General features: G+C 54.9%; 2 long non-coding RNA genes across 4 annotated transcripts; one reads left to right on the forward strand and one right to left on the reverse strand.

Annotated features, from left to right (window-relative positions):
- Positions 1–4638: 4638 nt before the first annotated feature.
- Positions 4639–8074, reverse strand: LOC111743321. The gene is made up of 3 exons (XR_002781638.1): positions 7906–8074; positions 6351–6454; positions 4639–4883 (listed from the first exon to the last, which is right to left on the reverse strand). It is a non-coding gene; the product is annotated as an uncharacterized LOC111743321 (long non-coding RNA).
- Positions 8075–8192: 118 nt separating this feature from the next.
- On the forward strand, positions 8193–11220 carry LOC111743322. Of its 3 annotated transcripts, none has more exons than XR_002781640.1 (3): positions 8193–8491; positions 8826–9245; positions 9416–11220. It is a non-coding gene; the product is annotated as an uncharacterized LOC111743322 (long non-coding RNA). The 3 variants fall into 3 exon arrangements; XR_002781641.1 differs by lacking the exon at positions 8193–8491 and having other exon boundaries at positions 8617–9245; positions 9416–9800; positions 10245–11220; XR_002781639.1 differs by lacking the exon at positions 8193–8491 and having other exon boundaries at positions 8617–9245.
- The last annotated feature ends 688 nt before the right edge of the window (positions 11221–11908 follow it).

Here is an 11908-nt window from a genome sequence, read left to right on the forward strand (position 1 = left end):
TTCTTGCATGCCTTGGTGGTCCTTGGGCTGTAGGAACAGGGAGCTTACTGTGCCCAAGGCCGCCCATCCTCTGACAAGCAGCTCCGGGAGAAGGCTTCCCCTACAACTTTGACCTTTGACCTTTGGAACTAATCCAACACCCTCAGAGAGCACAGAAACCAGTCTCCACTTTTTCTGTAACGAGTCTTCGAACATCAAAAATGCTTCTTATGTCCCTCACAGGGTCTGCTCTCCAGACGAAATGGGTACCCCTTTGGCCATTCCTCACGTGCCATGATCACATGATCCACTCCGAGGTCACCCTCCGTGAGCAGACTCCAGCTGGGTCTGCGTTTCTCCAGGGGCGGTACCCGGGATGAGTTGCTGGGATCCAACACGGCCCAGCCCTGCAGGGAGGCCCACGCTGGCCCTTGCCTCTGGGCCCACAGAGCTGCCATTGCCGGGTCGCCACCCAGGCAGAAACGCTTCCGCTTCACCAGCCTGCAAACGGCTCCGCTGGGGAATGATTGCTTTCTGCTTAGAGTCCAACTCAGTGCCCGGACACGGCTCCCTCTGAGGCCGGGGCGAGAAAGGGCACAGTCACATAGGTCTACATCAGAGGCCTGGACACAGATGGGGGCAAAACCCAGCCTTGGTCACCTTCCCAAACCCCTTCCAGAAGATTCCGTTAGAAAGAAAATGACCTGGGAACCTGGAGCACATGTGTTGCTGGGCAGGAAGCAGGAAGCCCAAGCAGAAGGGATCCCGGCCAGGTGTCCTGAGCCCAGAACGGCTCTGCTGGGCAATGCTCTTTTCTCTCCAGGCCTCAGTTTGTCCAATGAAGAAAGGACGGGCTTGGAGTAGACCTCCAGAGGCCAGCCCAGCTCTGACCACTGTTCTCTGAACCTTGACCCCAGAGTACCAGGTCTGGGAGATGGAGATGGATGCTTCCTGGAAAAGGAATTCATTAGCCCGGTCCCCTTGGGAAGCCCTGCACACAAGAGCCCCCTCTTGGAGGCCGACTTGGCATATAAAGGTCCTGAGAAGTCGTGCAGCCCGAGCTCCATTTAACATGTGCAGCCCAGAGTTTTTCTAACTTACATGACCACAAAAACCCTTTATTCCAAGGACACCTATTGCTTCTAAAACACATACGGAGAGCTGATGATCCAGGCATTTGCTTGGCCTTTATCAAGTTTCCTCTGAGGATTCTGTCTCCTTAGGATTTGAAGTCAGAAGAATCTGCTCTGATAACAAAGGCGCCGGATAGAAAGACAGGTGTCAACAATGCTGTGTCCCGGAACAATACTCTAGGAAATAAAGAAAGGAAACACCTGAAGCCTTGAAGGGCTGCTTATCCGTGTTTGTGATTTATCTAAGGGGGCCCGAGGCGGAGGTAACAGGTGTCCTCAAATCAGCAAAGACCCGCATCATCTCCCCGGTTGCCCCAAGTGGAAATAAAGACTCCATCCTCTTCCACCCCCCACAATCACCCGCTGCATTGCCACAGCCAGTCTCCAAAGCCTATTGATTCCATGTGCTAAGGAGACTCAAATCCTTGCCCTCTCTCCAGCCCGTCTGTCATTTGACGGCAGATATGTATGGAGCACCTACTATGTGCAGGCCCACTGCCTTAATTCCAGCTGGTCATCTCCTGCACGGAGCATGACAAAAGGCTCTGCGGGGCTCCGCCTGCAGCCTCATCTCAAGTGCAGATCTCTGTGGCCTCACTGCCCTCAGGGTCATGTCTGGCTCAAAACTTGGCAAAAGAAAGATAATCTCTCTGGCACATAGTAGGTGCTCAATACACGTTGGTTAAATAAATTAGAGAATAGATAAATTAGTAAATGAATAGAAAGATCACCTTAAAGATGGCCCCTTTGGGGGGTGGGGGTGTCAGTCCATGAACTTTCTGGGGGAGCCATGAGTAGACTCAGAGAATCTGCAACGCCCACGCTCTGCCTCCCCATAAAAAACACTGTGGGGGGTGGGGGGTGCTATGCGGATAAGAGGAGTTTTGAAATTCTCAGTGGGGTCCATGACCCCGATGATTAAGAACCATTTCCTTAGGACCTTTGAACACACTGATGAATGAAGAACATAAACAATATTAATTTGCTTCCCGTGGTGAAATTTCTGGCTTGGGAGGATGCGTCAGGCTGTCAGGACAGCCCGATGTCCGCACAGGAAACCTCCGGGTCTCTGAAGCCCACAGCAGAGCCTCGTTTATCACTTCTCCAAGGGCACGATTATCTTCCCCGGGCCGGGCCGCAGACCCGAGTGAAGTGAACGGATCATGGGGCCACTGGAGCCTTGCTGAGTGCCATTTACCCTCCTACAAGCCGGCTGGTGGGAGGACGCAGGGTTCCCAGAGGAGGAAGGAAGGGACTCCGCCTGCAGACAGTCTGGTCCCTGCAGAGCACTCGGGGTCCAGGGGTCTCACCTTCCTGGAGGCGAGCGGTGGGCGCCGGGGAGGCTGCACGTGTCCCTGCGGGATGTCACAGCAGAGGAAGAGGAGGGAGAAGGGGAAAAGCCACCAGCCAGGCCTCCCGTCAGCTCCGTGCGTCACCGAAGGGGACAGTTTGTTTCTGGAAGGCCGTGGAATTTCCTTAGTTTCCAAAGACGAACACTGTTGTCTCCTGCCGCAAAGCTCTCTCCATTCTGTACTGAGCTCATGTTCTGGAACAGCCGTCCCCAACCTGTGTGGCACCAGGGACCGGTGCTCCTGTGAGAATCTAATGCCTGATGATCTGAGGCGGAGCTGAGGCGGTGATGCTGGCCCTGGGGAGCGGCTGCGGATACACATGAAGCTTCACTCGCTCGCCCGCCGCTCACCTCCTGCTGTGCAGCCTGGTTCCTAACAGGCCAGGGACTGGTACCAGTCCGTGACTCAGGGGTTGGGGACCCTTGTTCTAGACTGTTCTGCTGCCCACAGTCTGCTCCTCCTGCCCTGTCTGAGTGCCTGTCTCGGGCCTTGGGTGCTCGGCCGCGGCTCTGTCTGCGGAACCTCGGCAACCACCCTGCCCCCGGCACCCTGCCCTGTGTCCACCTCCCCCCACGCGCCCCCAGAGGACACACTGCAGAGGGGCAGGTCTGTCACCATTCAGAGTGGAGGCCTCGTGTTTCCTGAGTACTTACTCCATGCCAGCTGCAGCATCAAGCTTGCTATCCAGTTTCACCTTCGGCAGGCGTCATTGTCTCTGACTTGCCAATGTGAATCCTGGGGCTGGGGAAAGGCAATGAATTGTCACAAGCAACACAGCCCTTAAGGGAGAGACAGGACTTGGACTTGAATCTCATCCGTATTAGTCCACGATGCCTTTTCACACTTGTTTCACAGGGAAAAAGAAGAAAAGAGACACAGCTGTGTGTTAGAAACCCACACATTTTATTTGTTAATGACACATAATCATTCCAAAGCAAGCCTGCAGGATGGAAGATGTGCGCTGGCTGTGTGCCCAGGGATGGGCAGAACGGAGAGACGAACCTGACCGACAGGGCACAGGGACCCGAGGCTGATCCTGCCACAGCCGGCAAGGAACTGCCACCCAGATGTCCCCAGGGCTGCAGACCATTGACCTGGCTTCTCAGGGAAAGGAGACAAGAGGTCACCTCCGCAGAGACTGTGGCTCTCGGGAGGGAGAGAAGCCTGGGTCTGACTGGGCCACTCACCTGGCTGCCTTGGCCTTGCCCTGGTCACAGGAAGAGGGGCCAAGTAACTTGCTCAAAGAACTAGCTAGTCCACACTGGGCCCCTGACAGTCAGAGCCTATGAACTTAACCCCTGCACTGGGGGGCCTCCTATGACCTTGGAGCTGCGAAAATGGAGGCTCGGAGAGCCACTGGCTTGCCCGACATCCCATGGCCAGCTGGACCCAGGACCTGTGTTCGCCCTGGATGGAGATCTGGGGGGATAACAGGGAAAGCGGGGAAGAGGGCCACAAGGGCACCCACAGCACAGACCTGACGAAGAACACGATACCCCTTTTGTGGACACTCGTTACATCCCCGTCAGAAGACACTGAAGCTGCCACCAAAGGCCCCAGGTGAGCTCTGAGCGGGCACACTGTGGCTCAGTGCATCAGGTGACGATTTGCCGAGGGAAGGTGCTATAGGCAACTGGCTTCACCACAGGGACGCAGAGGGTGTTCGAAGCTGCCCGGATCCCTCCTTGTCCCATCTCTCCATTTTCACCGATGGGGGAGCTGAGTCCCAGAGTGTCCAACGTCACAGAGCTAGTTAGGACATGGCCCGATCCTGTCCTCTAATGTAGATGGCCGAGGCAGGATGTGGGATCGTCTGACTCCCTGGGGCTCCGGCCCCTGCTCGACCAGTCAGTGGCTACAGGACCTCGTCACGGCCTCTCTCTCCGCCTCCATTTCCCCTCTGTAAAACCGTGGAGGTGAAACTAGACAGCGCTGCAGCCTATAGCCTCTGCGCGTCACGATTCCTTTTCGATCTAAAAGGTTGTTGACTAGGAACCCAATTAGGGTAAATCGATTGCAGACAATACTCACCCCCTCAAGCTCCATCCTCCTCTGTCCCCTCCCATTTGCCCATCACCCTCTGGAGTCACTACTTATTCAAAGACCAAAGAGAAGACATCAGATCTGGAGAGGGGAAATGACAAAAAACGATCTTAATATGTATTTTCGCTCCAAATAAAATTTCATTCCCTTCCCACTGACAGAGTTTATCATATTTTATTGAAGCTCGGCGCATCTGGGCATATAGACAAGAGTTCACTCCTGCCCAAGATAGAGAGTCAAGGAGGTCCTGATCCAGGGTGAGGGCCCCCAGGATGATGGAGCACCCTCTCCGTGCTGGGACTGAGGACACAGAGCCCATGCTCTGCTTCCTGCCAGTCCTCCACGATGCCAGAACGCTCTCCATCAGGGCAGGACTCTTGTGGAAATCACATTTAATAACAGTAAATGTGGCAGTGCTATTGTTAGTCATAATCTCTCGTTTGCACAGCATCACCCTGTGCCAGATGCAGGGCTCAGCGCTTCACACACAGTATCTCACTGAATAGTCTGCAGGGTGGACACTCTGGCGGTGCCCATTGCACAGACGAGCAAATCAAGGCCCGGCGAGGATGAATAACTAACTTGCTAAGACCACAGAGCCAGTCGAGAGCAGACCAAGTTCTGCATTCCCCAGCCTGGGGTGCTCAGGAGACCTTTAAGTGTTTCATTTATAAAATTTAAGTGTTCATATCTGCTCTGGGGACACCAGGACAATTTTTTAAAAGGTGATGGATAATAACAGCTAACATTTATTGTGCTGACGCTATGTGCCAAGCACTTAACCTTCACCACAGCCCTGTAAGGAGCGGGCACCGTCACAATCCATCATACAGATGAAGAAACCGAGGCACAGAGAGATTGAATCACTTGCCCAAAGTCACACAGCTTGTCGATAGCAGAGTTGACTGTGGTGCCATAATCTGCCCTAACCGCCAGGCTACAATGGCGCCCGTCAGTGGAGATCATACAACTCAGGACTCCACTGCACAGAAAGGACAAAAACTCAAACGAGCAAGCTCAAGCAGAAGAGAAAAGACGCTGACTCCTAAAACGCAAAGGCTCACGGCACTGCTTCAGGCACAGCTGGATCCAGGTACTCAAGCAATGCGTACCTGGCAGGCTCTCTCCAACAGGTGGCAACGACAGTCCCAGAACTTTAGGCTTAGGTTCTGCCAGTCTAGCAACATCCCCCCCACCAAAAAAGCAAGTGACTCCTTTCAGTAAAACTTCCAAGACTGGGTCTCCCTGGATGAGCTTGGACAACACCCCTGTTCCCAAACCAGTTCCTGTGATGTGAGGGAGAGTGAGGGGTTCCCCAAAGGAAAATTAAGGGGCCATCCGCAACGAATGGGTCCTAGCTGCTGGGCAGGCAGAAACGTCAGCGGTCCCCTCCGATGCGGAAGTGCTTACGATTCTGCCAGGCAGGGTTAGATGGGGGCATTATTATTACTGTAGGAAATTATTATTACTGTGTGGCGTTTGCCACAATCCCAGGCTGAGACCCGGGTCCACAGAGGGCCTGGCAGGACATCACTGCGTGGTCCAACAGCAGCAAACACATTCGCCGGTGCCCGAAGGAGCACAAAGGAGTACGGGTCTGTGGCCCTGGGGTCTGCGGCCCTGGGGTCTGCAGCCCCCTCTCTGGCTCTGGAGCTCTCTAGCCATGCGGACTGGGGAAAGCCACCTAGCTGTGCTCAGCCTTGACTTCCTCATCCGGAAAATGGGGACAACGAAATCTCATTTGTCGGATTACAGAGTAAGGATTGAAAGAGAAGAGGCTCTGGGTGCCTGGCAGCACCCTGGCACACATCAGAGTCTCAGCCGATGATGTCTAAGAGCTCACCTGCCAGCCGGCGCCCGCGCCCCCGGAAAGCCCTCTGCACACCTGAACCGAGGCCCAGAGGACCTTCAGGAAAGCCATCCCTCTTTGCTTTAGCCATAGGCAGACTGTAATGAAAAGAAATGAGATAAAAGTCAATACTGGAACTTTCTTAGATCTTTTCTAAGGCACTCGACTCAGCAGTGGTGAAGAGGCAGGGAGCACCTATCTCAGCAAGCCAGTCCATGGCAAAGATAAGCTCGAGGGCCCTAGGGGCCTAGGACGCAGCCCTGCTCTGGGGTCCTCCGAGGCTGTTCCGAGATGTCGGGCTACACTCGAGAGAAGAGCAGGAAAGAGAAAGCGACAGCCACCGGCGTGAGGGCTCGTCCAAGTCTGGACACAGCACTAGACTCTCCGGGCTGGGAGGTCACGGGAGCAAGGGTCCCATGCAGAAGCCACTGCGGAGGCCTTGCTCCCTGTGAAAAGCCACATTCTTGGTCCCCAAAAAGGGTGCCATGGGACCCACGGCCTTTGGGGAGCTAACGGGCATATTTCGGGTGATTTAAATTCGGGAGAAAATGTGGCATCAAAATGTTAAGAGAGCCTCCCTTTGTGCGAAATTGAAAATAACGCAAATCTCTCCTTTCAGATGTTCAAAATGAATCAAGAATTGCGTAACCGCAATCCTGCGGGTGGAACGGGTCACAAACTGGGCTTTCTGTGCTGCTGGTGGCGGCGCCCCCCCCACTCCCCCCACCCCCCCAGCTAGTGAATAATCATGCCCTGCCCTTCGTCCGGGCTGCGGGAAGGAGGTCTTGAATTATTCATGTTGTGGATGACACAGTAGCTTAAAAAACAGATCCCATGCATGAGACATAACTACCCCAACTCGAAAATAAGTGGCTGTGCTCAAACAGCCTCTCAGCACATAACTGGCGCTTCATAAAACATCTTGGGGAGAGGGATGGAGGGGAGCGGAGAAGAGGGAAGGGAGAAGGGAGATGATGATTTAAAATCAGAGGTCAGTCAACTGCAGCTTACAGGCCAAATCCAACCCACCTTCTGTCTGCAAATAAAGTTTATCGGAACGCTGATTTAGGCATCAGCCATGCTGCTTGAGAAGAAGACAGCCAAACTGAGTAGTTGTGACAGAGAGCATATGGCTGGCAAAGCCTTACGTGTTTACTGTCTGGTCCTTTAGAGAAAAATTTGCCCACCCCCAGTTAAACAAAGTCGGATAAGTCTCTTTACTGCAGGACTTCTCAGGGGCCTTTAAAGGGTGTTACTGGACAATGTGGCTCTTCACACAGGGGCTTCCCAAACTCGACCAGTGGTGAACCTCCCTTTCCCTGGGGCGCCTCACAGGCCTGGCACCCATGGAGCAGCACTGGCCCCCGTGGTCTGTGCAGGGCATCCTGGGACTGAAGGTAGGAGAAGGGGGATGCCATGATGAGTCCCCCAGTTCTGGTGATGAAAAGGAGGGTCCTGAGCTTCCTGAGCTGCACATCCCTCCATCCCGCTTCCCCCAACCGTGAGCTCAAGGACGCCTAGATCTATGTCCCCCAAATTTCAGCCTCACCCACTGTAACCAGCAGGAAAATGGAGCCCGAGTCAGGACCAGCTTGAAAATGCCCACGAGCAGCATCCTGTTGGATGAAGCTGAGTGCTCGGTCTTCCTTCCTGTCCTTCCTGCCCTGAGGACATTCGCAAAACTAGAACTGTTTACCAGAGTGCCTGCACACGTCATACGAGGCAGCAACTGAAACGCCATGAAACGCCAGCTCTGTCCCCCCAGCGGTCTCCCCCCAGCATCCCCCAGGGCCTCGACTCTGCCTCTCCCAGCCCAGGGCACTGAGCTGGCCAAGCAGCTGCTCCTTCCTCCGGCCTCAGACCTCAGGCACGTCCGGCCCTTCACTGCCACACACGCCACACCCTGCTGAACCACTGCCAGTATCCCGCTGTCCCTGGCCCAGCTCTGGGGCCAGGACAGCGTTGCAGGAATGCCCACATATTGGGCACTGGATCAGGAAAAGCCAGTCTCTGCCTGGAGGGCTCATCAGCCGAGCTGAGAGAAATCGTGAAGGGCCAGGCAAAGAGCTGTGAAAGAGAGTAAATCCAGGAAGGCTTCCTGGAGAGTGTGGCTCCTGAGATGAGCTGCATTGAGGGTATGACCAGGGAGACGGCAGGGGAAAAGGCATTTCAGAGAGCAGGAATAGCCTGCCCAGGGCAGCGAGCGGGCAGGACCAGAGAGCATTCAGGGAACGTTTGATTCCACGTCTGCTCGAGGGCAGACCGTGCATGCTGAGCCTCTGAGGGGCAGGGCGGGGCAGGGTGGCAGCAAAGGGCCCTCGGGGCAGGAGGAGACCATGGGCAGCAAAGGCTGGTGGAACCTCTGCGATGGGCAGCAGCAGCACGATGAGAACTGGGCGCTCGTGCGAAACAGGTGCAGAGCGTGTAAATAAGCAACGCGGTAACGGTGTCCCCGCTGTTTGCGCGCAGTGTGCCTGCCGTGTGCGAAACCGTGCCGTTCCATTTCTTCCTCACGACACCCCGACGAGGTGGCCGTGACCGTCATCCCTGCGTTCCGAAGAAGCCAAGGTGCAGAGAGGTGACGTCAGCTGCCAAAGGCCATCCAGCCAGGGAGTGGCTGGGACTGGGGTTGAAATCCAGACTTTCGACCACAATTTATTAACCTCTTCCTGGGTGGGGAAAGAAGAGACACACTGGAGCTGAGCTCTAAGTCTGAATCATTTCCTGCTAATGTCTGCGTAAGAGAATCAGGAAGCGCCTAGCTGGCCCTGGCCGTGACACTCCTCGGCCGGACCGGGGGCCTCCGGGGAGGCACCAGCATCAGCCCGTCTCGGTCCTCACGGCCTGGCACAGATAACTGCGCGCGAACAAATGGTTGAACAGCTGTTTGTAAGTGACTGAAATCTCCTCCATGGCAACCAGCTTTCCTCTTTAATCCATGTTAGAAGACAAAATAAAGCTCTCCAATTATTTGCATGATCGTAATGCATTTTGAAGTTGAAATATGTTCCCCCAAATTACCCGCCGTGTCTGATTTCAAAGAATTTATATTCTTGTAGATTTCAGCTTCGAGATGGAACCTGTCAAATTCTGACAGTCGGACGAGAGGAGCTCCCAAGATATTCAAAGAACTGACAGCCGACCCCTGACAGTGCTCCCCAGCCCAGGGAGCGGGGGGCCCGGGCACTGAGCCTTTCATCTGGGCTGGTGGAGCTGGCAGGTGGCACCAGTGGCTTGGGCCTCCCTATGAGCTCAGCGTTCTGTCCACTAACCCTGGAACTGATGCGATAAATCTCATGACTACTGATGGTTCCGCTCCTCCAGGTGTGGGCTAATTGGCCAGGGAGTAAACAGCTCACGCAAGATGATCGAAATGACATTTGTTGAGAGACAGACAGACAGAAACAGAGAAAGAAGACTGGAGGGCGCTACCGTCAACCTAAGGTCATCGTCCCTGGAGGATGGGCTCAGGGGTGGTTTTGGTTTCAGAAATCCAAAGGTCATGTGTAGCCAGGGACCTTCCCGGCTAGATGGGGCCATTCGGTCCAGCCGTGATGACATGGGCAGGGACAGAAAGGTAGTTAAGAAACAGGATGAACAGGTCTGCCGAGGCCCGGCCTTCAGGGAGTGGGCGAGGCCTGGGGCTGGAGGGGACTGATAGGCCAGGAGCAGGAGGCAGTGGGAAGTGTCCCCATGCTCATCTAGCTGGGGGCGGGGAGCACCTGTGACCTGGCTGCCCCTCCGCTTGCTGCCCACCTGTGCCCACCACCGACCGCTCTGGTTGCACCTGTCTGTCTCCCTCCTCGCCCTCAGGCGCCTCCAGAGCAGCAGCTGCGTCTGAATTCTCTGGCTCTCTCTCTCTTCCTCTTTCTCCTATGCCCGTCCCAGAACCTGGACCGAGGAGGTGCTCCGAGAAGGCTGTTCAGTGGAATAGTCACTGGTCTGCGACTGGAAGGACCAGGCTTCAGGAGGCCCCTCAGCGAGGTGAGGGCAGGCTCCGCCGCGAAGTGACTAAGAGCACGCGCTTCCGATCGGGACATCCTGGCTCAGGCTCTAGTTCCACCTCTTGGCTGTGTGACGTCGAGGAAGTCACTTCGCCTCTTCTGAGCTCCAGCTTCCTCCCGTGTTACACGTGAACAATCGGTCCCACCCCTTCGCCTATGAGGATTACGTGAGCGAATGTACATAAAATGGTCAGAAAGCACCATTTTTTGTGCCTAGTTTGTTATCATAAAGGCCACTGCCCCATCTCACCTTCCACCAATCCTGACGGGGAAAAAAAAAAAAAGGTACATATGGCTGAAGGTCCCTGGGTGAGGGGATGTCCAGCTGTCGGGGAAAATTACGTGGAACCGCAGGAACGAAGGATCACGCCACGGAGGGGGTGGCTTCATCGGACCGGAGGACAAGGCCTGGACCGGGAGCCGACTGACCTGGGTAGACAGAGGTTCCCAGCCTGGCTGTGGGACCTGGACAAGTTCCTTAACATCTGAGCCTCAGTTTCCTTCCCTGCAACTTGGAACTAATAACAAACCTGCCCTACCTTCCCCCAGGACCGCGGGGAGGATGGGCCCCGACGTTACACGCAGAAGTGGTGTCACCGAGTCCCACTGTAGTATAATTCGCTCGTGGAATGTTAACGATAAATGAACAAGCTTATTCACTGCATGACTCCAAGGCTCTTCCGGGCCCAGCTCTCGCCACAAGCCTAGTTTTCTTCGTGTGCACAGAGCTAATAATGCAAACCGTATGTTCAGAGGATTGGTTAAAAATGAAGAGAAGCCATAGCGAATTGATTTAGATGCCTAATTCCATTTGAAATGACTTTGGCAATAAATAAACCGACCCCTTCAATTCTTTTAAATCAGCATATTTCAGCAACAAAGTGACATCTTGGAATCGGTGGCCCTCTCCATCTCGCTCTGTTGGCTCAGGTGGGTCCACAGTTAAAGACACCGAGGCCTGGCCTGGCACCAGGCCACTGGCCTCTGCAAGCACAAAGTCTGTCTGTTGCCAACTGCACACATCTCTGGCTCAGTGGGAACGTGAATCTCGCCTGCTCGAAGCCAGCTGATAGACTTTGCCCTGCTCGGTCCCTCTGTGGTCACCCGGCACCCAGGGGCCTTTCACGGGATTGAGTTTGTGAAGCTACGTGAAGGGTCCTGTAGGGTGTTTGTGAGGGACAGGGAGGCTTTGAGTCAAGACGATGACCCAGACAAGGTTCCAGAACTGGAATGTGGACAAAGGGTCCCGTCCTTTGGCCTGGAGCAGTCGCCCAGGACTGCTTCCTGGGTGAGGAGTGCCACTAGCTTCATGCACGTGGTGAGCCAGCTGGGTCTGGAGACCAGATCAGTGAGTTACTGAGCCCCCTGGACCTCCATGTGCTCACCTGGGTAGCACAGGCAGTAGAGGCATGCACCCCTAAGCTGTCATGAGGGTGCTCTCACAGCGCCTGCTGCCCATTGTCATGTAAAGCACAGGGCTGACAACTGTCAGCTGAACACAACAGAGAGAAAGTGCTTCCTATCGGTGGCCAGGACACGCCGAGGAGC

The sequence above is a fragment of the Pteropus vampyrus genome, unplaced genomic scaffold (assembly GCF_000151845.1).
Source record: "Pteropus vampyrus isolate Shadow unplaced genomic scaffold, Pvam_2.0 Scaffold111, whole genome shotgun sequence".
In the NCBI taxonomy this organism is placed as follows: domain Eukaryota; kingdom Metazoa; phylum Chordata; class Mammalia; order Chiroptera; family Pteropodidae; genus Pteropus; species Pteropus vampyrus.